The sequence below is a fragment of the Balaenoptera physalus genome (assembly GCF_965194825.1).
Source record: "Balaenoptera physalus genome assembly, chromosome: 13".
NCBI classification, from domain to species: Eukaryota; Metazoa; Chordata; class Mammalia; order Artiodactyla; family Balaenopteridae; genus Balaenoptera; species Balaenoptera physalus.
The window spans coordinates 64557795-64582991 of record NC_138892.1 but is presented as its reverse complement, the minus strand read 5'-3'; the positions used below and the strand labels follow the sequence as shown (position 1 = coordinate 64582991).

Here is a 25197-nt window from a genome sequence, read left to right as displayed (position 1 = left end):
TCTCAACCACTGCGCCACCAGGGAAGCCCTCTTAACCAATTTTTAAGGGTACAATCCAGTGTTGTTAGCTGTAGGCACAATATTATATAGGGGATGTCTAGAACTTATTCATCTTGCATAACTGAAACTTGGTACTCATTAAATAGCAACTCTCCACTGCCCCCTTCCCCCAGCTCCTGGCGGCCGCCATTCGACTCTGCTTCTATGAGTTTGACTTTTAGATACCTCACAAAAGGGAATCATGCGGCATTTCTCCTTCTGCAATTGGCTTGTTTCATTTACCATAATGTCCTCAAGTTTCATCCATGTTGTCACATATAGCAGAATTTCCTTCTTTTTAAGGTCGAATCATACTTTACTATATATATATATATATATATATATATATATATATATATATATATATCGCATTTTCTCTGTCCATTTATGCGTGGATGGACATTTAGGTTGTTTCCACATCTTGGCTATTGTGAATAATGCTGTAATGAACGTGGGAGTCTAAATATCTCTTTGAGATCCTAATTTCAATTCTTTTGGATAAACACCCAGAAGTGGGATTGCTGGATCATATGGTAGTTCTAGTTTTAATTTTTTGAGGAATTGCCATTCTGTTTCTATAGTGGCTGCACCATTTTACATTCCATTCCTCCCAGCAGTGTACAAGGGTTCCAGGTCCTCAACATCCTAACCAACATTTGTTATCGGGTTTTTTTTTTTTTAAATAATAGCCCTCCTAGCAGGTGTGATGTGGTATCTCATTGTATTTTTGATTTGCATTTCCCTGATGATTAGTGATATTGAGTATATTTTCATATGCTTTTTGGCCATTTGTATGTCTTCTTTGGAGAAATGTAAATGTCTATTCAATTCCTTTGCCTATTTAAAAAAATTTTTTATTGAAGTATAGTTGATTTACAATGTTGTGTTATTTTCTGCTGTACAGCAAAATGAATCAGTTATACATATACATATATCTACTATTTTTTAGATTCTTTTCCCATATAGGTCATTACAGAGTATTGAGTAGAGTTCCCTATGCTATACGGTAGGTTCTTATTAGTTATCTATTTTATATATAGCAGTGTGTATATGTCAATCCCAATCTCCCAATTTATCCCTCCCCCCCTTTCCCCCCTACCTTTGCCTATTTTTTAATCAAGGTTGTCTGGGGCTTTTTTGCTATTGAGACAGTATGAAAAGCGAATGTAAAATATCTTATTCATAAACTTTTACATTGACCACATATTGAAGTGACAATATTTTAGGTATATTGGGTTAAATAAAATATTAAAGTTAATTCTACTTGCTCTTTTTGCTTTTTTCATGGGGGTATTAAAACAATTGAAATTACAAATGTGGGACTTCCCTGGTGGTCTAGTGGTTGAGAATCCGCCTTCCAATGCAGGGGACGCGGGTTCGATCTCTAGTCAGGGAACTAGGATCCCACGTGCCATGGGGCAACTAAGCCCATGCGCCACAACTACAGAGCCCATGCTCTCTAGAGCCCACGCACCACAACTAGATAGAAGCCGGTGCACCATAAGAAAAGATCAACGAAGGTCCTGTGTGCTGCAACAAAGACCCGACGCAGCCAAAAATAAATAAATAAATAAATAAATTTACTTATTTATTTTTGGCTGCGTCGGGTCTTCGTTGCTGCGCGCAGGATTTCTCTAGTTGCGGCGAGCGGGGGCTACTCTTCGTTGCGGCGCGCGGGCTTCTCACTGCAGTGGCTTCTCTTGTTGCAGAGCACAGGCTCTAGGCCCGCGGGCTTCAGTAGTTGTGGCACACGGGCTTAGTTGCTCTGCGGCATGTGGGATCTTCCCGGACCAGGGCTCGAACCCGTGTCTCCTGCACTGGCAGGCGATTCTTAACCACTGCCCCACCAGGGAAGCCCAAATAAATTTTTTTTAAGTAAAAAAAAAAAAAAAAAAATTACAAACGTGCATTTGTGTCTCACATATTTCTTTCTACTGAACTGTGCTGATCTAGACTGAACCATTCCCCACTGCCCACTCTTCTGAGAGAAAACCCATGGGGAGATGTTATGGGGGAGACTCAGATGGAGAGGGATCGTGACATGTTGAGATAAGATCCATCCAGACTAGGCTGGAGATGGGGAGGGATGTGCAGGGGGATAGCTGTGCTGACGAGGCTCCCAGAAGACGGGAGTTTGGAGCAGGTATTTTCTTTCACATTCATATTTCTCTGTTCATATGTCTGCCTCCCTAGAAGACTATGAGCTCCCTGAGATAAATAAGAGCTTGTTTTATGCATCTTCATATCTTCAGTGCCAAGCACAGTGCCTACCATAGGGTGAGTGCTTGAAAACAGGCACTGCATTAAGGAATGAGGCAAGGGATAGGATAGAGAGAGAATCCAGACAGCAGAGGATGGTGTTGAGATGCTGCCGGGCCCGCCTGGGTGGCTACAGCACTTGGAATATTTGGAGATTTTAATTCTTAAATCTTTTAAATTATACTCTCCAGAGAACAGCCAGGCCAAACTCGTATATACTCCTTAGGAGCTGAAGACAACTGGGAACAGCCAGTGAGGACACCCCGAGGTCATTGCATCCAGCCTCCTGCCTCTTTGCTCCCTTCAAGGGAGCAGATTCCTCCCCCTCCTGCAGTCAGCCCTCTAGCCCTGGCCTGGTGCTTCCCCAGGTGTGCACACGTGCCTGGGGTAGAGTTCAGCAGGTTCAGCTACTCCTGTCTGGCACAGCTCTGCCTCCATCTCAAGCCAGGACCCCACCCTTGCCCAATTCATAGATCAGCACCTTTCTCACACACCTCAAGTCTCGAGGTGGGGTCCAGTTCCCAGGTTCCCACAGCCCCCACCCTCAGCGAGCCTCTTCTGCCCAGCAGCAGGCAAGGTAGGGAGGCAGCAGGATCAGGGAGGGCTTGAGGATACAGAAAGGACCCCAGAGGAGCTCAGCGGGATGTATGGTTAGTGCTGCGTGTTGAGAGCAGCCTATTGTGGAACTTAAGCACTGGGGTTCCGGAGCTGGAGTGCCTGGGTTTAACTCTCAGCTTCTCCACTTGCTGTGTGTGACCTTGGGCAAGTTAGCTAACCGCTTTAGACCTTAGCTTCCTCACCTCGAAAATGGGCACAATACAGGTCCCCTGCCCATAGGGCGGTTCAGAGATTCCATGACTGAAAACAAATCAAGGACTTAGAACCGTGCCTGGCACACGGTAAACACTCAATGTTAGAAGTAGTCTAGCTCCCTCACTTCACATTTGGGGAAATGAAGCCCAAAGAAGAGTAATAACTAGGCACAGTTAGTGAGACAAAATGGTTTTGTATCATTCAGTTTTTTCTTTTAGTTTTTATTATGGAAATTTTTTAACATACAAAAATGAAGTAATAATATGATGAACTCATTACGAAGTAGGGTACTCATTACCCTATTTCAACGATTATCAGGTCACTGAGTTTCATCTATACCCCCAACCTACCCCTGGTGGGTTATTTTTGGCTGCCCGTGCGCAGCATGCAGGATCTTAGTTCCCTAACCAGGGATCAAACCCGCACCCCCTGCAGTGGAAGCGTGGAGTCTTAACCACTGGAGGGCCAGGGAAGTCCACCCCTGGGTTCTTTTGAAGCAAATCTCAGCCATTATATCATTTCATCTATAAACATTTCAGTATGTGTCTCTAAAAGAAAAGGACTTAAAAATAGCCACATTACCATTATTACTAAAATATTCCCAATAATATGTCAATATCATCAAATATCCAATCACTGTTCAAATTCTCTAATTGTCTCATTTCTAAAACAATTTGTTTAAATGAGTCCAAATAAAGTCTATATATGGCAAATGAGTGCTGTCTCTTTTAAACTATAGGTTCCCCCTTTTCCTCTTTTTTTTCCACCCCTTACAATATATTTGTTGAAGAAACCAGGTCATTTGTTCTGTAGAGTTTTCCACTGTCTGGAATTTTGTTGCACCCCTCTGTCTAGAGGCTCGATGTGATTCAGGTTCAACATGTGGGACAGTAACCCCGTAGGCAGTGGTGTGTTCTTCCATCCAGAGACAATGTGAGCAGTGCTGCTGGTCAGTTCTTCCCTCCAGTATTTCATTAGGGGTTGCAGAATAGTGAGATTCCATCTTCCTCCGCATTTAATAGCTAAAACTCTTTTTAAAAAAAATAAATTTATTTATTTATTATTTATTTTTGGCTGTGTTGGGTCTTCGTTGCTGCACGCCGGCTTTCTCTAGTTGTGGCGAGCGGGGGCTACTCTTCGTTGCGGTGTGCAGCTTCTCATTCCTGTGGCTTCTCTTGCTGCAGAGCACGGGCTCTAGGCGCTCGGGCTTCAGTAGTTGTTGCACGCGGGCTCAGTAGTTGTGGCACTCAGGCTCAGTAGTTGTGGCTCGAGGGCTCTAGAGCTCAGGCTCAGTAGTTGTGGTGCACGGGCTTAGTTGCTCCGCGGCATGTGGGATCTTCCCAGACCAGGGCTCAAACCCGTGTCCCCTGCATTGGCAGGCGGATTCTTAACCACTGCACCACCAGGGAAATCCCTAAAATTCTTTTACTAAGAGAAACTTGCCTCTCTCAACTATTTGGTTAACCTGAGTTAACTTTTATAAACTATACAGGAAAAGCAGATCAGTGCTTGATTCTTTTCCCTTTATTTACAGTTTCCAAACTACTGAGTTACTTCCTTAGCATCCCCAAAAGTGATCGATTTTTTAAAAAAATCATGAACTCGTGAATTTAAATATATTTGAAGTGTTTCAAATCATTGCCACTATAGTTAGGATATATTTTAAAACTTGTTGGCTGAAATTTATTGAATGAGGGTAATAAAAATAAAGGTAACCGTGGGAAAACCGAGAGAACTCCAACTCTGGAGGTAAACAACCCAAAGGTGGAATCCTGGCTCTACTATTTGCAAGCTTGGTGACCTTGGTCGAGTTACTTAATTTGTTTCTATTTCCTCATGCCCCAAAGAGGAAAACGGTTAATAATAACTAATATTTACTGAGTGTTTACCATCTTCCAAGCATAGTGCTAAGTTCTTTAAAGACATAATGGCACGTAATCCTCATATCAGCTCCATGAGGTAGGAGCTATTATCATCCCCATTTTAGAGATGAGGAAGAAACTAAAATATGAATTGGTTGAGCAATTTGTGTGTCAATTGGTGTGTCAAGGTTGCACACCTAGAAAGAAGTGGATCAGGGACTTGAACCCAGGGCAGTCTGGCTCCAAAGCACACCGTCATCTGATGGTTATTGCGAAGATCTGAGCTGGTGATGATCATTCATCATATGCCTGCTGCATGCCAGGCACCTGGCCTGACTCCAAAGCTCACACTCTTAGCTGGTACCCTATTTTCATGGTGTTGGCCAGTGGTTGGTGCATAATTAGTGAGAATTATTGGTGGTTGTAGAAGTAACCACCATGGGAGTGAGGGATGGAGCAAGGAACTAACCAGGAAAAGGGCAGGCCCTGGGAAATTCAGGGCGAGCAGGCCTATCGTTGCCCCTTGGCACTTCCCCTCAGAAATGGAGCACAGTCAGGTCTGGCACATGGGGAAGGGGGCAAAACTTCTGTTGCAGCTGTGCTCTCTCCCTCCCCAGGCTCCCCCTCAACTGCTGAGATGCAGGCCTCTTGCCTAAGAATGCAGCTGTTCTTGGTGGGTTCTATGTCCACTGCCGTTATGGTTCTCATCCTAATTGCTTTGTTAATCAGTAAGGGCAGGAAAGTTCCCTCTGCTTCCCCAGAGAGGCCTGGGTGGCCCTCAAGTAGTCTTAGAGGACAGTCCAGGTCCTACCTGGCTGGTAGGGAGGGCAGAGATCCTGGGTGCAGCTGGGAGGGGGCAGGTATCAATAAGAACACCAAGAACAGCATTTCCTGAGCACCTGGTGTGTGCCAGGTGGAGGCCAGACCCTAAGTTATCCTCAGTGTCCAGAAAATGTGTGTCTTTTTTTTTTTTTTTTTTTTTGGCTACACCACTCAGCATGTGGGATGGGATCTTAGTTCCCCGACCAGGAATGGAACCCGCTCCCCCTGCACTGGAAGCACAGAGTCTTAACCACTGGACTGCCGGGGAAGTCCCAGGTGGGTCTTCTTAATATCTCCATTTTGCAGATGAGCAAACTGAGGCTAAGAGAGGTTAAGCAACTTTGCCTGAGGCAGGTGGCAGATCCAGGAATCTAATCCAGGCTGCCCAACTCCATACTGGGTACAGACAGACAAGGAAGCAGGATATTGTGGAGGCAGGCGATGCTGAAGTTCTCTGGGTAGCGAAGGGAGGAGAGCATTCCGGGCAGGAGGAACGGTTTATGAGAAGGTGTGGAGGTGTGAAAAGGTATGGCCTGTTCAGGATGGTGATTAGCTCTGTGGCCAGAGTGAAGGGTGTGTAGGGAGGAGGGGCAGCAAATGGAGTGAGGGGGCTGATGGGGCCAAGGTAGAAACCTCAGGTTCTAGGACAAGGAGCTGGAATTTTGTCCTTGGGCAGGGGGAGGTGTGGGACCATGGGAAGCATTAAGCAGGAGGACTGATGACGGTGATAACTTGGGTTTGCATGGTGATCTGTTTACAAGGAGCTTCTCGAGGTACATTATCAGGTGGAAGCCTCATGTCAATCCTGAGAGCTACCCATTTTGCAGATTAGCAAACAGACTCAGAATAGTTATGAGACGTGCTCAGGCCACAAAGCAACTAACAACTTCTTACCAAGAATATGACAGCAAGTAATAAGAACAGATATTCATTGAGCTCCAACTATGTGCTAGGTTTGGGATACATCAGTGAACAAAATACAAGATAAGTAAAATGTCTAGTAGTTAGAGGTGCTGTGGAGAAAACTAGACAGAGGACAAAAGCAGAAGACATTCACTCTGATAACTAATATTCTGAACTGAGAGTTCCCCGCGCTGCACTAGGAGGTGCCCCCAGATCTGCCTGAAGATCTAGAAAGGGCCCCAGTGGGGGAGAGTTTGGGGATTGCCGGCTCAGACCCTGACTTCGCTGTGACCTTGAGCAAGGCAGGCCCTCCTTAAACCCGTTGCTAAGTGAGGGGACTGCACCAGAGAAAGGGTTTTCAATGTCAGAAGCCTCGAGGAGCATCTCAAGCTGACTCAGGAGATCCAGGGAAGGGACTCAGGTAGGGGTATTTTAACAAGCTCCACGGGAAACTCTGAAAGCACACCTGATTAGAAACAACTAGATTATCAAGGTCCCTTCCAAATCCAGTTCAATAAATTCAATACAACACATGTTTATTGAGTACCCCCTATGCCAAGCGCTATCCTGCAGCTTTGGGATAAATCAGTGAGCAAAATACAAGATAAATAGGTTAAATTTTCTAGTAGTTAGAGCAGCACCGGCAAAGTACAATGAGGAGTGCTGGTTCGGGGAGGAGTTGCAGCATTCGGTAGTATGAGCAAAGGTGACTTGAAGGAGGCGAGGGAGTAGCTGAGTGCGTATCTGGGGAAAGGATACTCTGAGCAGTCAGCAGCTAGAGCAAAGGCCCTGGTACAGCAGTGTGCTTGCAAGGTGGCCACTGTGACTGGAGCCGAGTGGGCGAGAGTTAGGGGTGGGGTGAGGGGAAGGAGACGGTCATGCAATGCTGCTCTAGCGTGTTAAGACATATTCAGCACTTCCCTGAGTATCTTGACTCTGATATTGACCCTGAAGCTGTCCCTGCCCTGACCTCTCCCCCACTGAACTTTCATTTTAGGGACCACCCATCACAGTAAATGCCAGAACTGCTAAAACCAAAATAGTGTTACTTGTATAGGTACGCATTTTGTATTTTCCCTCCTTAATCCTGTGTCTTCAGCCTCGCCTAGTCTTCTGTCCCACCCAAGTATCTGTCCTTCCCTTCCCAACTCCTTCCAGGGGCCCCAGGTATGCGTGGCCTGGAGGCAGGGGAACGGGGCAGGTGGAGAGCATGTGACCAATGTCATTCTCGTTGTCACAGGGAAGCAGCGGCTTAGGGTACAGCATCCAGGAAAGAGAGGACCCGCATGAATAACTGTCCCTGGAATTACTCACTCTGAGCTTCTGGCTGGGAATCCCAAGATAAATAAGACTGTGCCTGCCTGGGGGTCCCAGCCTGGGGTGGTGGGCTTGGAGGAGTGGAGCTGGGTAGGAAAGGAGATAAACACAGATGCAGAAAATTCTAATGTATATACAATGTGTTGTTTCAGATTCTCAAACAAGAGAGGTAAGTGACCACCAGAGTTCAACAGGTCATTATCTACCAGTTGGGGGACCCTGTGTAAATCAATTAACCTCTCCTCTCAGGCCTTGAGAGATATCGGGCTCAATACATTTTTAAATAAATGTGCTTCAGTTTCCTTGGATGTTAAATGGGAGTAATAATACTATTGTTGACTGAGGTCTCCCCAAAGCCAGCCTCCACCCACTTCCAAGCTCACTCTGTGGTCTTGCCTCTGACCGTCCCCTCAGCAGCATTTGTACCTCACTCCACTGAGGTGTCAAGTGTGCCACCAGGCCATATCTGTTGAGAGGAAGGTCATACCAGCTTGTGGGTGTGACCTTGACTGCAAAGGCCAGCACACAGCTGATGTAATGGTCATTAAAGTGTTCTACTGGCTGATCAATGGCGAGAGCTGCCAACTTTAGCAAATAAAAATCCAGGACACCCAGTTAAATTTGAATTTCGGATAAACAACCAAAACAAATTTATTATAAGTATGTCCCACACAATATTTGGGACTGTAGGGGAGGCAAAAATTTACCTCTATCCTCTTAGAGATTTTTGGCTGGGCCTGTGAATTAAACTGCCATAAAACAGATTAACAGGAGAAAAGCATACACATTTCTATAAGTTTTATTTCTATAAGACCCAAAGAAATGGTGAAAACTACTGCCTTTATACTGGATTGAACAAAGAGAGACAATTGTGGAAAAGTAACCAAACTATATGGTGAGGCTAAAGGAAAATAAGAGTTACTTTAACAAGGTCTGTTTGTACAAAAGGCTCTTGACTTTGACAAACCTTAAGAGAATGTATCTTTTTTTCTTGGTACAGGGAGGGAATCTTTCACGTGGGAGTTTTTAATGTCCTGTTTTCAGGAAGAAAAGAGGAGATTAGAATGCCCTTTCCGAATCTGCTGTTTTTCAAGTGCCTTTAGCTCAAAATAATCCTTATGTCAGAGGGGTCTATTTGGAGATGGTGTATTCTGCCACCCTTCAGGGCATATTTGTTATACAAAAATATTATTCATGGGGCTTCCCTGGTGGCGCAGTGGTTGAGAATCTGCCTGCCAATGCAGGGGACACGGGTTCAAGCCCTGGTCTGGGAAGATCCCACATGCCACGGAGTGACTGGGCCCGTGAGCCACAACTACTGAGCCTGCGCATCTGGAGCCTGTGCTCCGCAACAAGAGAGGCCGCAATAGTGAGAGGCCCACGCACCGCGATGAAGCAACGAAGACCCAATGCAGCCAAAAATAAATAAATAAAAAATAAATTAAATAAATTTTAAAAAATAAAAAATAAATACAATACAAAAGAGATTTTCACATAACTTGTGTTGACAGTCATGCCAAATTAGACAACCTTCCTTCAGTCATTATAGTTGTTAGTTTTTTATTAACTTCAGTCTGGAGAAACTTCATGAGGCTGGAATTTATCAATATAATTCTCTAAGCAATACTTGGATTCAGAACAAAACCACAAATTTTACGTATCATGTGCAAATAAAATAATGGGATGGCATATAATACCTTACCACTGTCACAAAAAAATTACAAAATGTTTTTATTCCATCATATAAAGTGCTATTCCTTTTATCATGAACATTTCTTTTTTTAAAAAATAAATTTATTTATTTATTTATTTATTTTTGGCTGCATTGGGTCTTTGTTGCTGCGTGCGGGCTTTCTCTAGTTGCGGTGAGCAGGGGCTACTCTTCATTGTGGTGTGCGGGCTTCTCACTGTGGTGGCTTCTCTTGTTGCGGAGCACGGGCTCTAGGCGCATGGGATTCAGTAGTTGTGGCTCATGGGCTCTCTTAGAGCACAGGCTCAGTAGTTGTGGCGCACGGGCTTAGTTGCCCCGCAGCATGTGGGATCTTAGTTCCCTGACCAGGGATCAAACCCGCGTCCCCTGCATTGTAAGGCGGATTCTTTACCACTGGACCACCAGTGAAGTCCATGAACATTTCTTAAAGCACTATCTTAATCCATAAGATAGCAGTTCTCAAACATCTTTATGTCAGAACTCCTTTACACTCTTAAAAATTATTGAGGAGTCCAAAGAGCTCTTGTTTATATAAATTGTAACTATCAACAGTCGTCATATTAGAAATTAAACTGCTAACTTTTAAAACACAACACATGAGCCCAAGTTCCATTAGCCGTCAGAGTGATGATGACATCCACGCCAAGCAGCCTCTGGAAAAACTGTACACTCGTGAGAGAAGCAGCGTGAAAAGGGCAAATGATGTCTAAGTTTTGTGGGACCTGACCAGGGATTGAACCCAGGCCCTCGGCAGGGAAAGTTTGGAGTCCTAACCACTGGACCGCCAGGGAATTCCTGTCCTCAGGCCACATTTCGAGAACTGCTTCTGGGGAACAATGTAAAGAATTGGTATCATGCTCCCTACACATTATGCCTAGACCTATGAATATATAAGAGTTTTAAGAATTAGTCCTACAAAACATTCCTTGACTGTGGTGTGCAACTTTTGTGAATATTACACTAATTCATGAGTCCATGCAGAACCACAAATTGGAACATGAAGAGAAGCAGAAAAGCAGAGCTGCTTCTATGTGCTTTGTTGTGTGTAAAGCCCAGAAATGCCTCTCACCCTCTCAGAGCTTCAGTTTCTTCTTCTGTGGCATGAGGATGATACCCATCTATGCTTCCACATCAATTCTGTACATTGCTTAAGGGCGGGTCCTGCCCGAGTCCCCACGGTGTCCCCAGTGCAGTGCCTGGCCCAGAGCAGGTGCTCACTCAACATCGTCAGTGTGACCACTGGCCTCGCGGCTGTGCTGACCGAGGCTACTGTCACGTGCACTTTGGAGTCAGGCAGGCTACTTGTGTGAGCTCGGAGGGCTTCTTCTCCTGAGGTGGAAAGTCCACTATTTCCAAACCAAGAAGTCTGGCAAGGTTGCTAACTTCTCAAGGGCTCAATTTCATCATCTATAAAAGGGGGTAACAACACTAGTACCTACCTCATGGGGGAGACGTATCAATGGGATAATCTATGTAGAGCACTTAGCACCTGACACATAGAAAACGCTTGATAAATGTTAACTATTCACTCTACCAGGCAGGCAATTTCAATATGGGGCAGATAGATTTATTAAAAATCAACTCCTAACTTGGCGAGGGCAAGGACCGGGTCTCACGTACAGGTGAATTCTAGAACTGTGCTCCGTGCCTGATACACAGCTGGTGTTCACCCAACGGGCGAATGAATGAACGAAGGGATGAACACACGAACAGAAGTTCTTTCTTATGGCTAAAGGGTTATGCCTTCTGCCCACTGGCAGTGTGGAACCACCTAGCTCCTTCAACTGCTGAACACTGAGAATCACGTCCTTGCCTTCGTCCCCCATCCTCCGAGCTCCCGGCTCTGCCCTGTTGCTGAAAGTAAAAACCAAATCGCTTTTGAATCATTAGTTGACCCACTGATAATACCTCCCACTGACCCTGGGTTCACTGAATTCTCCCATGAATAATCAGAAAACTGACAAAACAGGATTTTCTCTCTACCATTTAATGTAAATTAATGTTTATCTTTATTCTTTTAAGTAATACATGTTCTTCATAGAAAAATAATTTTTAAACAGAAAACACAAGACTAAGAAAGTCAAGCTAATTCCACCAAGCAGAGAACTACCAGTAACATTTTAGCCTATCTATCTCCACTCATATATAAAGAGGGGGGTTATGAGTAACTTTTTTTTTTTTTAACAAAATCAAGTTCTTATTGTGAATGCTTTTTTTTTTTTTTCTGCTTAAGGTACTTCGAACATCTTTCCATGTGACATTCTCTCCCACAACTGCAGGGACGCTAGTGCTGGACACTTGTGTGGTTTCCACTTTCTCTCCACTGTAAATAATACTGCCATCCGCATTCGTTACTTACTGTGCACACACACTGTGCACACTTGCAGGTTTACAGTAAATGAAATGAACACATTTTCAGTATTTGGTGGAATGGTGACCATTAATGGAGACTACTTCTTGCCCAGATTCTTACATGGCCTCCTAACTGGGGCCAGCCTGGTCTCCCCAGAACCCTTCATGATTCCTCCTTGTCCTACATGTGGTCTAACTTGGCATTCAGGCCCTCTGAAGGTCTGTGCCAGTCACCCTGGGCACTGGCTACACTAACCCCATGCTTTCCCACCTTCTTTGCTGACAGCTCCCCCAGCCTGTGACAGCCTCCAGGTGAGAGTTTGGGGAACAATTCTTCTTCTTTTCAAAAATATTTGTTTCGGGCTTCCCTGGTGGCGCAGTGGTTGAGAATCTGCCTGCCAATGCAGGGCATGCGGGTTCGAGCCCTGGTCTGGGAAGATCCCACATGCCGCGGAGCAACTAGGCCCGTGAGCCACAGCTACTGAGCCTGCGCTCTAGAGCCTGTGAGCCACAACTACTGAGCCTGCGTGTCTGGAGCCTGTGCTCCGCAACAAGAGAGGCCGCGATAGTGAGAGGCCCGCGCACCGCGATGAAGAGTGGCCCCCCGCTTGCCGAAACTAGAGAAAGCCCTCGCACAGAAACGAAGACCCAACACAGCCAAAAATAAATTAATTAATTAATTAATTAATTTTTTAAAAAATGCAACTGCGGGGAAAAAAAAAATTTGTTTCCACACTTAACTATGACAAGCATTAACTACTTTTTAAATTGACATATAATTCATATAACGTAAAATTCACCCTTTAAAAAAAGTGTACAATTCAGTGGTTTTTAGTATATTCACAAGGCTGTACCACCATCACCACCATCTAATTCTAGAACACTTTCATCACCCCCGAAAGAAGTCCCATACGCATTAGCAGTCACTCCCCATTCTCCCTCTCCCTGGGCCCTGGCAACCACTAATCTATATACTTACTATCTCTGTGGATTTGCCTATTCAGGATATTTCATATATGTGGAATCATGAAATAGGTGGCCTTTTGTGACTGCCTTATTTCACTTAGCATAATGACTTCAAGGTTCATCCATATTGTAGCATGTGTCAGAATTTCCTTCCTTTTTAAGGTTGCATGAAATTTCACTGTGTGGCTATACCACACTGTGTTTATCAATTCATCTGTTGATGGACACGTTGGTTGTTTCCACCTTTTGGCTATTGTGAATAATGCTGCTATGAATGTTGGTGTACAATTACCTGTTTGACTCCTTGATTTCAATTCTTTTAGGTATGGAGTGGAATTGCTGGATTGTATAGTAATTCTATGTTTAACTTTTTGAAGAACCACCACACTGTTTTCTACAGCAGCTACAACAATCTGTAGTCCCACCGGCTATGTATGAGAGTTTCAATTTCTTCACATCACTCTCAACACTTGTTATTGTCTGTGTTTTTTATTATAGTCATCTCAGTGGGTGTGAAGTGGCATCTTATTGTGGTTTTAATTTGCATTTTCCTAATGACTAATGATGTCGAGCACCTTTTCAACTGCTTTTGGCCATTTTCTATATATTTGTAGAGAAGTACCTATTCTCGCTCTCTTTCTCTCTCTCCATATTTTTAGAGAACTATCTGTTCAAGCCCTCTTCCCATTTTAAATTGGGTTATTTGTCTTTTTATCATTGAGTCCCAAGTATTCTTTACATATTTTGGATACCAGACTCTTATCAGATACATGATTTGCAAATATTGTCTCCCATTACATCAGTTGTGTTTTCAGTTTCTTGATAGCATCCTTTGAAGCACAAAGTTTTAAATTTTGATGACGTACAATTTATTATTATTTTTTCATTGCTTGTGCTTTGTATGTCACATCTAAGAAACCATCACCTAATCCAACATCAAAGAGACTTATCCCTATGTTTTCTTCTGATGGTTTTATAGTTTAACTCTTACATTTAGGTCTTTGATCATTTTGACTTAATTTTAGTATAGGGCTCCAAATTCATTCTTTTGCATGTAGGTATCTAGTTGTCCCAGCATCATTGGTTGAAAAGATTATTATTTCCTCATTGAATTGTCCTGGCACCTTTGCTGAAAATCAGTTGTTCATAAATATATGGGGTTATTTCTGGACTGTCAAGTCTGTTTCATTGATCTATAATATCTCCCTTATGCCAGTCCTACACAGCTTTGATACTTGATACAGAGTGCCACTGCAGCTTTGCAGTGAGTTTAAATCAGGAAGTATGACTCCTCTGACTTTGTTCTTCTTTTTCACAGAAGAAAAAAATATATATATATATATTACAATTAACAAAATCCTACATATTCAGTTCATTCCAACCCAAAAGCCACCTTCTCCAGGGAACTTTTCCCAGACTTTCTATTCAGGATCTGCCTTCCTCTGGACGTTTCCTTTGTACTTGTTTTACAGCATCTTGTACTCTTGTGAGGTTGCTGGGATCACCAGTCTCACTGGAAGAAGAGCTCGTTGAAGGCAGGGGTTGTGTCTTATTTACTTGAAAATATACCCCACGCCTCCTGGCATGGAGCCTAGGACTATGGTAGGGCTGAGTACATGCTGAATGAATGAATGAATAAGTGCATAAATAAATGAATGGTATTGAGTCACTCATATAGTTCATATTCTGATCAGAACCTGGGCAAACAACCTTAACAAAGAAGGGCTTAGGAAATGCATTCATTAAATTCATAGTTACACCTCTATTGACAAGTGTAGTCATGTGTGGTTTCACCTGAGGTTTCCTTAGTTTATTTTAGTCATTATAATGCTTATCAACAAGAGGGAAATGTGCCTGAATTAGTGGAGGAATTACGTGTGAATTGCACACTTAGGCATTTCACAGTCAGGCCCAACCTCAATCAATACCGTAACACAATGACAGGTCTTATCAAAGCTTCAGACTTTGCTTAAACTAAAAGATTATTAGCCTTTGAATTAGCACTCCAAACAGCTCTCTTAATTAATCTGCTAATGATTTTCTTTCTTTAGAGGGATTAGCCCTAATCGATTCTAATATATGCTCCCAGAGCTACATACACACATTGGTCCCTTAAACAGTCCAGCGGAGATCTCAGTTTGAGCCCCTGCCTTCAGTTGGGGTGTGGAGACAGCACACATGTGACTCTTCTGAGTCAGGGGGCCAAGTGCCGGGTCACACAGTAGGCCCAGAGCAGCTGGGCGGGACTAATTCTGCTTGGGGGGCAGGGAGGCATCAGGCCACCTCAGACTTTTGAACTGAGCCTGGAGTCCTGCCCAGGATTCTGTCAGGTAGAGACGAGGACTAAAGGATTATGGCAGGGTGGAAAAGGTGTTCCAGGCAGATGGAACAGCTAGAGCAAAGGTGTGTCCACAGGCATACATTGTACCTATACACACATGTACACTCAGAAGCATCCTTCTCCCAAGAACTGGGCCAGTCAGAAACTCTCTGAAAGATGTCATTGTGTCCACCTGAGTCAGCCCACAGCCCAAAGTCCCACCAGGCTCTGGGTTCCAGCTGTCCTTCCCACCAGAGGGCATTGAATGTCTGCCATGCCCAGCCTTCTTTCCCATCAGTGCAGGCCCTCTCTCTGGCACCAGGCTGGGTGTTCCCCTCGGGGTCCTTAATCACTGCAAACTCCGGCACTAATCCCTGAAGGCCCAGCGTGAACTGGGCCAGAGGTTCTTGGTCCTGATGAAGCTTGGGTGTCACAAGATGCAGACTTTTCCACCCGCCACTGCTGGGACCTTTGGCTGCCTGGTGGAGCCACGGGGGCAGAGAGAGCCTCCACAGCACTGTGGACTGGTGATGGGGGTATAGCTTTGTCCAATATTTAAAAGTTCTTAGGAACAGTCCCAATGTACTTTCTTCCATCAATCAATGACAAGTATTTATTGATCACATACCTTTTAAATTTCGTAATTGATGTATTGCTAACATATATTAAGATATACATGTCATTAGTATATAGCCTGATGCATTTTCACCAACTGAACACACCTGTGTAACCAGAACCTGTATCAAGAGACAGAACGTGACCAGCAACCCAGAACTCCTCCCGTTCCCCTGCCAGTCACCACCTCCCCCAAGGATAACCAGTGTCCTGGCTTGTGACAGCAGAGATCAGTTTTGTCTGATTTTGTACTTTATATAGATGGAATCATAGAGTATGGACTCTCTTGGCACTTTCTCTTGAACAAACAGATTCGTCAAAGATCTGAAGAGAGAAAGCAAAAGGGTGTTTGAAAGACTGGTCCTCCTGAGGAATAGGGAGTAAATCTCATGTATGGGGGTCTCTGCGGTCCATCCGGGGGTGGAGAGGGCAGGTGGCCTGGTGGAAAGTGCTCTGATCTAGGACTCAGGGACTTGCGTTCAGATTTGATATCTGTCCACAGCTTGCTGTGCAACCTTGGAAAAATCTTTCCCTCTCTGGACCTCAGGTACATCCTCTGCAGGGTTAGAGGGGAGAATAGTTTCCTGCCTTTTCCCCACCAAAGACACCTTCTGTTATCTATCCCCACCCCCATCACTGCCATGGAGGACATGCTTTGAAATATGTTGCTGACTGAGCAGACCACACGTAAGTAATGATTAATTTGTTTCCCTGTTTCTTGTTAACAGAAGACCTATGGAGCAGACTCAGATCTACAGCAGATAGCAAGCGTGCCAACCAGGGTTGGTAGAATGCCAGAAATAAGCAGAGGCTCTTTATGGCTGAGTTACTTGATGGCAACCTCATGTTGGGGAAATGTTCAGAGCCTGATGCACCCATTGAATTATAGTGAATTACTTGAGAAGCCCCATCTCCGCCTTCTTGCAGCCCTGGGCCCAGGAACCACCGACAAGACACACAGTCGCTAACTTCCCTTCCACCTCTGATAAGCCAAGGGTCTGGGGGTTGGCCAGCTCCCGCCTGGAATGACCACAGAGTTGTGGAGTGTGGACCCCTCCCCTGAGTAGGGCCTCCTTCTCAACCTGACCTCAGCCCCCAACCCCACTGTGTGCCCTTTACTCCAGCAGGCCCCCTGCCCAGCCCCCTGCTGGACAAGTCTTCCCGGGCCGAGGGTTGGCTCACGTTGCTCTGCGGGGACTATTTGGGAACTGCTGATGGAACTTGAATTCCTGGAGCACTGTGATAATTGCCCTCTGCCACTCCAGGCAGCCGCCACCAGTGTGGGGACATAACTCCACTATTCTCTTCAGGGACATGGCTTGCTGCCTCCTTCAGGGTCTGCCTCCTCCTCCAGTCTTGGCTGCTCAGAGCTCGGGCTCTGGGGTCTCACTCCCCTCCATGCACCCCCAAGAACTTTCTACTTTTCAGCCTGTCCCCATTTCTGTCCATGACCAAGGATGGGATGAAGTCTGCTTGAGGAAAGGAATTGTGCTCGCTGCTGGGGAGAAGAACCACACACAGAATAAGTCAGAATCCATTTAGAGCTGAGGGCAGGGAGGGAATGAGCTTGGGGTGGGGAAGGATTTGGTCAAAGAGAGCTTCTCGGTAAAGGGGACTCACGCATGGATGTGGAGGAGGAGGGGGCAGAGCTATATGGAATGAGGTGTGCTGGGGGGTGGCACACTGCAGAGTGGACAGTCTCCGTGCAGTGAGATGGTCTCCACGCATGTTCATATTCTGAGCAGTATGCGGGTGTGCGGGACCCCCAAGGGGTCACCTCTAGAGGGATGAAGTAACTGGAAATTCTCTAGGGTGATGAGTTGGGTGGGGAGAGGAATGCAACTAGGTAGGGGGTGGGGAGTGGTGTGCTGAGAGCTTGGAACCTGATATGAAGACATCTAGAAGCCTTGGTTGGACAGCTAGAAGCCTTGTCTGGGACACATAACTAGATGGCCCATGTAGAACAACCCATCAATCCAGCATATGTTCCATTTCACTGTCTTTGAGACAAGGTGCTGAGCCTTTGTACCATGAGGTGTAGAGGGAACTGAGGGGTAAGGCCTGAGGTATCACCTTGGGATAAAGAAGTGCTTGCCTGCTTGTCCATCTGGGTAGGCTTCTTCGCGTTTTTGTTGTTTTTTTTTTTTAATATTTACATATTTATTTATTTGGCTGTGCCGGGTCTTAGTTGCGGCACGGGGGATCTTCGTTGCTGTGTGCGGGATCTTTAGATGCAGCATGTGGGATCTTTAGTTGCGGCATGTGAACTCTTAGTTGTGGCATGCATGTGGGATCTAGTTCCCTGACCAGGGATCGAACCCGGGCCCCCTGCATTGGGAGCGTGGAGTCCTAGACACTGGACCCCCAGGGAAATCCCTGGGTAGGCTGCTTGAAAGAGAAGTAATTTCTGGAACAGCATGACAGTTTGTCTTGTTACAGGAAACCATTTGAGCATGTGTTGTGGGCTGGTGCAGCTCTAGGAAATAGGGGTGAATAGTTGTGACCCCTGCTCTCTGGGAGCTGACATTGTTGTGGAAAAGGCAGATCATGGAAAACTCAACCCAGTAAAGATATGGAGCTTGAGAAAGGCTCTGATGGGGGTGGGAGAGTGCCTAGATTCAGCTATGTCTGAACTACATTTTGACAGATGAACAGTTCTCCAAGGGGTGAAGCATGCACATACTCAGAGACTCAAAACATCCTGTGAGAATCTGATGAAAGTTATGGACCTTTTCTCAGAAACATACACACATGTTTCATGGATCTTGGAGTGGGAATCCCCAGAAAAAGCCCTGAGGCCAGCCAGAGCATGGCAGTGATCAAGGACATTGATCTCTGGGGCAAAGATGAATCCCAAGGAGAAGGACCCCATCCAGGGCACAGCCTGCCCTCGGTAGTGGATGCCAAGGCGTGATTCTGGTAACATGGCCAGACCGCTGGTGGGAGAGGGAACTGGGCTTCAGCAGGAGCTGGTTCCCGGAGACAGAGCTGTGTTGAGGGTATGGCCCAGGTGGCTGTGGGGTGATGGTGGCGAACACCTGAGAGGGTACTTGGTGGTATTTGGGATCATGAAGGTGGGGGTCATGGTTAGCGCAGCACAGTGTGGAGATCAAGAGCAGCGCTTTCAGAGTCTAGCACACCTTTGTTTGAACCCCACAGATGGTTATCACCTCAAAGATGGCCTGGAACTCAGCCTTCAGCAGTGGTCTCTGGGGGGCTGGGAGATGTGGAGTCAGCAACACCCAGGGAGTTTCTCAAAGTATATGTGCTACTCCCACTCTCACCCCTACATAATTCAGACGATATGACCTCCGGGAAGGTTGGCAATTGCATTGTGAAAAGCTTTCCAGGTTATTCTGATCCATCCCTGACATTTTGTCCTTCTCCCCCAAAAAAACTACCCAGAAAGGTCATTGAAAAAAGAACATGACACTGTTCCTCTGAACTAATTAGACCAGCAGCAGCCCAGCCCAGCTCAATTCAGCCAGCTAGCCCATTCATTCAACATGTGTTTATTGCGCTTCCGCACAGGGCCAGGCCCTGGGCCAGGTGTTGGAGACCCAAGACCCAGCTCTTATACCAGCCATGGTGGAGAAGACAAGCCAGAGCAGAGACATCACAGTGTTGTGAGAGCTCTGTGATAAGGAAAGTCCCAAGTACTCTAGGAACACCCAGGAGGGGCAGTCTTGGGTCATCAGGGAAGGCTTCCTGGTAGCAGGCCAGGGCCAGGAGCCAGCCAGGAGGGTGGAGGAGAAGCCACCTGTGCACAGCCTAGAGGCAAGAGAGAGCAGAGGTGTTCAAGGAAGTACCAGTAATCCCAGCACGGCCTGTGGAGTGAGAGAGGAGGCCGGAGCCACCAGGGGGTTGGAATTGATCCTGCAGGCAATGGGGAGGCACGCAGTGTTCTGAGGGAGCTTTCCGGGGGCCGAGGTTACCCTGGGGGAATTGATGGGCCTGGAGAGAGAGGTCCCTGGGGTCATGAGCGGATCTGTTGTCTGCTCTGGGGATCTCAGCAAGAGATGCTGAAGGCCCGAATGAAGAGTGTCCATGGGGCCAGAGACGAGGGGCTGGAGTCTGCAGAAATGCCACCCCCGCCGTGGCTGACCCCTTCTGAGAGGCACGCGTATCCCCTCCACCCCACCCGCATGCAGCAGGGGGCTGCGGAGGGGATTGTTCTGGAAACCTTGTGTCTGGCCTCACCATCTGAGCTGTGAGTCCATGTGGCCGTCCAGCCTTCCCCTGCGCCGCTTCCTCTTCCCTCTCTCCCTCCCCAGTCTTTCCAGAATCCTCTGACGAGCCTTCCTATTTCCTCAGCGTTGTCCTTAACACTTCCACCTCCTGGAAGCCCAGCTCTCCTCCCTTGTAAGGACATCCGCACCTGTGCTGTTCGTGAAGCTGCTCAGTTCCAAAGGCCTTCGCGTCCCCATTTCCCTCAGTCACTCCCACAGCCACAGCCTGGAGGCTGTCTTTCCTGAAACACCTGAACTGTTCAAAGCATCAACCCTCCACTTGCGGGCCATGCCTCATCCTTGGGCATGGAGGTCTCTGTCATCCCCTCCCTCGTCCCTCTCTCCAGCTGCCCATTTTCCCCCAGCTCCTCCCATAATCATGGAAACCCCCTCTGTCCTCCCCTCCTGCCTCACCTCCCCTTCGGTCCCCCCACTGCCTCTCTTACCCACCCCAGAAACACCTCAACATCAGAATCCCTCTCATTTCTCCCCAACCTGCCTCTCCTCCAGTGCTCCCCATCTTGGTAAAGGGCAGCAGGACCCAACCAACTCCACACCCGGAGTCATTCTGTACCCCTCCCTCCCTCGAGCCCACGTTCCAGCACCCACTGAGTCCCCTCCAGGCTCCTCTTCAATATCCTCAGAATCCATCACTATGCTTCTGCGATGTGCCAGGCTCCTCCCATGCAAGTGCTCGGCCCATTATTCATTCGGGTATTTGCTCAACACGCATTTCTTGGAAAGCTCATCCTGTGCAGCATTGACTTGACTCAGGTTCCAACTCAGACAGTGGTCCCACTTGGTACCTGACCCCTCGCATCCCAATACTAGTAATTGACCTGAACTTCACCCTTTTTGACCAACTCTGTCTCACCTCCTGAGCTGCCTGAGAGTTTGGCTGCCCCTCCTCATCCTGCCACCCTGTTTCTGTTGGCCTCATCCTGCCACCCTGTTTCTGTTGGCCTCATCCTGCCACCCTGTCAAGTGGTGATTATGATGAGACATCGTGGTGGTTATGAAGGCTCGGTGGTGGCAGTGGCAGCGATGGGGAAACCATCTGAGATGGGGCTGGTGGGGATAGTGGCTCTATTAGAATTCCCTTAAGGACATTTATTGATTTATGCACTCAACAAATATTTATTGAGCATCTACAATGTGCCAGGCACTGAGCTAGGCCCTAGGGATACATCAAGGAGCGAAAACACATAGGTTCCCCCCTCTCCAGGAGCTTACAGTTTAGTAAGGGAGATATTCATCATATAAATGTCACAATTATGATGAAGACAAGTGCCTCACCGGGGTGGCACATGGTGCTCAAGTATGTTATAAGGGGGCTTGGTCCTCTCTGAGGAAGTGATGGTGAAGCTGAGATCTGAAGGATGAAGATGTGTTAACTAGGAGAAGAGAAAAGGGATGAGCAGCCCAGGTAGAAGGACCAGCATGTGCAAAGGCCCTGGGGGGAAGCAGAGACAATGCATGGGACAGGAAGTCCCGCACAGAACACACTTTTGTTTTTTAATCGTAAAATAACATAACAAAAAATTCACCATTCGGACTTCTCTGGTGGCACAGTGGTTAAGAATCCACCTGCCAATGCAGAGGACACGGGTTCAAGCCCTGGTCTGGGAAGATCCCACATGCCGTGGAGCAACTAAGCCCGTGTGCCACAACTACTGAGCTTGTGCTCTAGAGCCCACGAGCCACAACTACTGAGCCCACGTGCCACAACTACTGAAGCCCACGAGCCTAGAGCCCATGCTCTGCAACAAGAGAAGCCACCGCAATGAGAAGCCCACGCACCGCAACGAAGAGTAGCCCCTGCTCGCTGCAACTAGAGAAAGCCTGCACGCAGCAGCAGCAGCAGCAAAGACCCAACGCAGCCAAAAATAAATTAATTAATTAAAAAAAAAATTCACCATTCGACCGTCTCAAAGTGTACAACTGAGCGGCATTTAGTAAATTCACAATGTTGTGCAACCACCACTCTCTTGTTCCAGAACATTTCACCACCCCAAAAGTAAACCCTGTACCCATTAAGCAATCACTCCTCATTCTTCTCTCTCCACCCCGCGGCCCCTGGCAACCACTCATCTACTTTCTGTCTCTACAGATTTGCCTATTCCGGACATTTCATATAAATGGAATCACATACTTTGCGATCTTTTGTGCCTGGCTTCTTTCACTCAACGTAACATATACAAGTTTCATCCATGTTGCAGCAGATATCAGTACTTCATTCCTTGCTATGGCTAAATCATATTCCATTGTATGGATATACTGCATTTTGTTTATCCATTCAGCTGTTAATGGCCATTTGGGTTGTTTCTACCTTTTGGCTATTGTGGATCATGTTGCTATGAACATGTGTGTCCAAGTTTCTGTTTGAACACCTGACTTCAACTCTTTTGGGTCTAAACCCAGGAGTGGAACTTTGGGGTCATATGGTAACTCTGTGTTTAACTTTTTGAGGAAGAGCACACACTTTTTATTACATTCGTCTGACATGACTTAAATTCAAGCTGTGGTGGTAAGACAGGGGTGAAAGTAACATGGGAGAGTAAGCACTGTTATTTTCCAATGTTGACAATTTCTTTCCATCTCTTTTCAGGTTGCTTAAAGTGGAGGAGAACAGGCAGAGAGGCGCCGTCTAATTAACTGCCCGAATGGTCAGCCCTGCCAGGTCAAGGATCTCGGTCTGTTTTTTTCCCTGACATATCTCAGAGCCTAAAACACTGCTTGGCACATGACTGGTACTCAATAAATATTTGTTGCGTGAATAATTAAATACAGTGAACTGCTTTAACTGCCCTAAAACCCTGAGAAAACAGACATTCATTAGCTAGAACCAAGGCAGATGAGCCCACGTTGCAGCCCAAGGCGGGTGGTTGGGTGAAGAAGGGATTCTCCAGAGCCACAAGCCCTCAGTCCCTGGGGAAACCTTAACTGGTATTTTTGAACACTTGCCATGTGCAGGTACTTTTACATTTGTTCACCAGGAAGCCTGGAAAGCCTGAGTGGCTTTGGACTCCACAGACAGGCCGCCTACGAGGTGGACCCAGAATCCACCCCAGGCCGCTGGACATCAGGTCTTGCTCCCTTGGTGGGCGCAGTGGTCCCTCTGTCCCAAGGCCAACGTTCAGCCCTGAGCAGGCCCGGGGCTGTGGTCAGCTGGGGGGACTCCCAAGGGTGTCTCAGGACCGCCACGGAGAGTACTCAGTTCTCCCTTCCCCCAGCTGAGGCTGGAGGGAGGAGGGAAGGATGGCAGCAGAGCGTGTGAATTGGAGACTGATATTGAATTGCAGCAAAATGAGCAGAGGATTAGGTGCCCCACCTGGACCCACCCCGGGAGAATACCAAGAGCTGGACAGGCTCTCATGAGAAGCTGGCAGGCCCAGTACCAGGCGGAATCGTGGTTGGATGAGCAGGGGTCATGAGGCAGGTGGCTGGGCCCACAGGCCGGAAGGCACCATTGGTTTGGCTGAGGCCTTCCTCTCCTGGGTCCTCCACCCCCAGGCTGGGCATCCTGCATTCACAGAGTTCTTCTTGAGTTCTGGGGGCAGAGCTGGGGGATCAGAGCCAGGCTGAGACGCTATCCCAGGTCCCTGACTTCAGGGAGAGCAGGGAGAAGGGGGATAGGAACACACGCAAATACCCAGGATTCTGGGGAGTGGGGTGGAGAAGCTGCCTTGACCGAGTAAGTCTGGGAAGGCTTCCTGGAGGAGGATGAAGGGTGTGGGACTGGGCTGGGATCCAGGAAGATCTGAATTTGAATTATGGCTTAGCTACTTCCTAGCTGTTTGACCTTGGGCAGACAGTTCGTTCTACAAACATTTTTATGAGTGTCTACACCAGGCCAATCACGTATTAAGCATTGGGACAACAAAGATGAATTCGATACAGTTCCTGTCCTCAGAGCTTGACCAAATCATCCTGGACAGCATGATCCGTGACGTCACAGAGGTGAAGCAGAGCACTGTGGGGCAGGGGCAGAGGAAGTGGCAGCAAGCTTAATGTTCTTGAGCCTCCCTTACCCTAATCTGTACAATGGGGTTGGCGCCCACTTGCTCACATAGCTGAGATGACTGGTTGAGAGAATCTGTGTGAGCCTAGCTCGGTGCCTCGCACACTGGATGGGCGGGTCAAGCCTCGAGGAGAGGTATGAGGCTGACAGAGGCCGAGGTCTGGGAGGGACACGAGGGGATGTGACGCCAGGGTAGGAGGAAGGCAGGCATGATGGCGTGCTGGTGGGGAGAGGGGCCCTGTTCAGAGCCCAAACAGGGCCCTGCAGGTCCCCCAATCGCTGGAGCCATGGATGCTGGAGGCAGGCACCATGGGCTTAGCTGCAGCTATTCTGAGTGGGAAGTCAAACAGGTTTGGGTGACCTTTGCAAGCAAGGCACTGCCCACAACACTTTCAGCTTGTTACTACTCCCTAATCTGGCAATGACCCCAGCACAGCCTGACCCTGGTATTCGCCGCTCCTCTCTCTCCCCCCATAGGACAGAGACACAAGCTCTCCCGGGTCAGCTGGCAAACCCTTCCCCCTCTGCCCTCCAGCCCTGCAGGGAGGACCCGCCCACCCCCCAGGGAGGGTGCTACCAAGGCACCCTTGGCTCTTTGGGGCCTCCAGCCTGGCCAGCCTTCCCCAGATGTGACGGGGAAGGAAGCCGGGGACTGGGAGGAGTTCAGTCAAGGGAGGAGCAGTAAGTCCTCCTCCTGGCTGGTCTCCCCTCCCGCTAGCACCCACAATGGCTCCCAGATGCCCATCTATACAGCAGCTTTATTAGCATGCATGCCGGGCTTCTCCATGCTGCGGAGCTGTATGCGACCCCATTCGTCGGCTTGTCCAGCCCTCAGCCTGGTGCACCAGCTCCTGCCACAGCTTCTCCGGTGTTTGCTCAGCCTTCATCGGACTCCTCCAAGAGCTCGGGAACTCACTACCTCAACAGGCAGGGTTATTATTAGAAGGGTCTCCCTGCTCCTGCGCCCC

The 25197-nt window shown here is 47.3% G+C and overlaps 1 long non-coding RNA gene across 1 annotated transcript; it reads left to right on the top strand.

Moving 5' to 3' along the window:
• The first annotated feature begins 372 nt into the window (after positions 1-372).
• LOC309641486 lies at positions 373-24742 on the top strand. Its single transcript, XR_014252629.1, has 5 exons — positions 373-2875; positions 5971-6071; positions 12365-12390; positions 16708-16761; positions 22319-24742. It is a non-coding gene; the product is annotated as an uncharacterized lncRNA (long non-coding RNA).
• Positions 24743-25197: the final 455 nt, after the last annotated feature.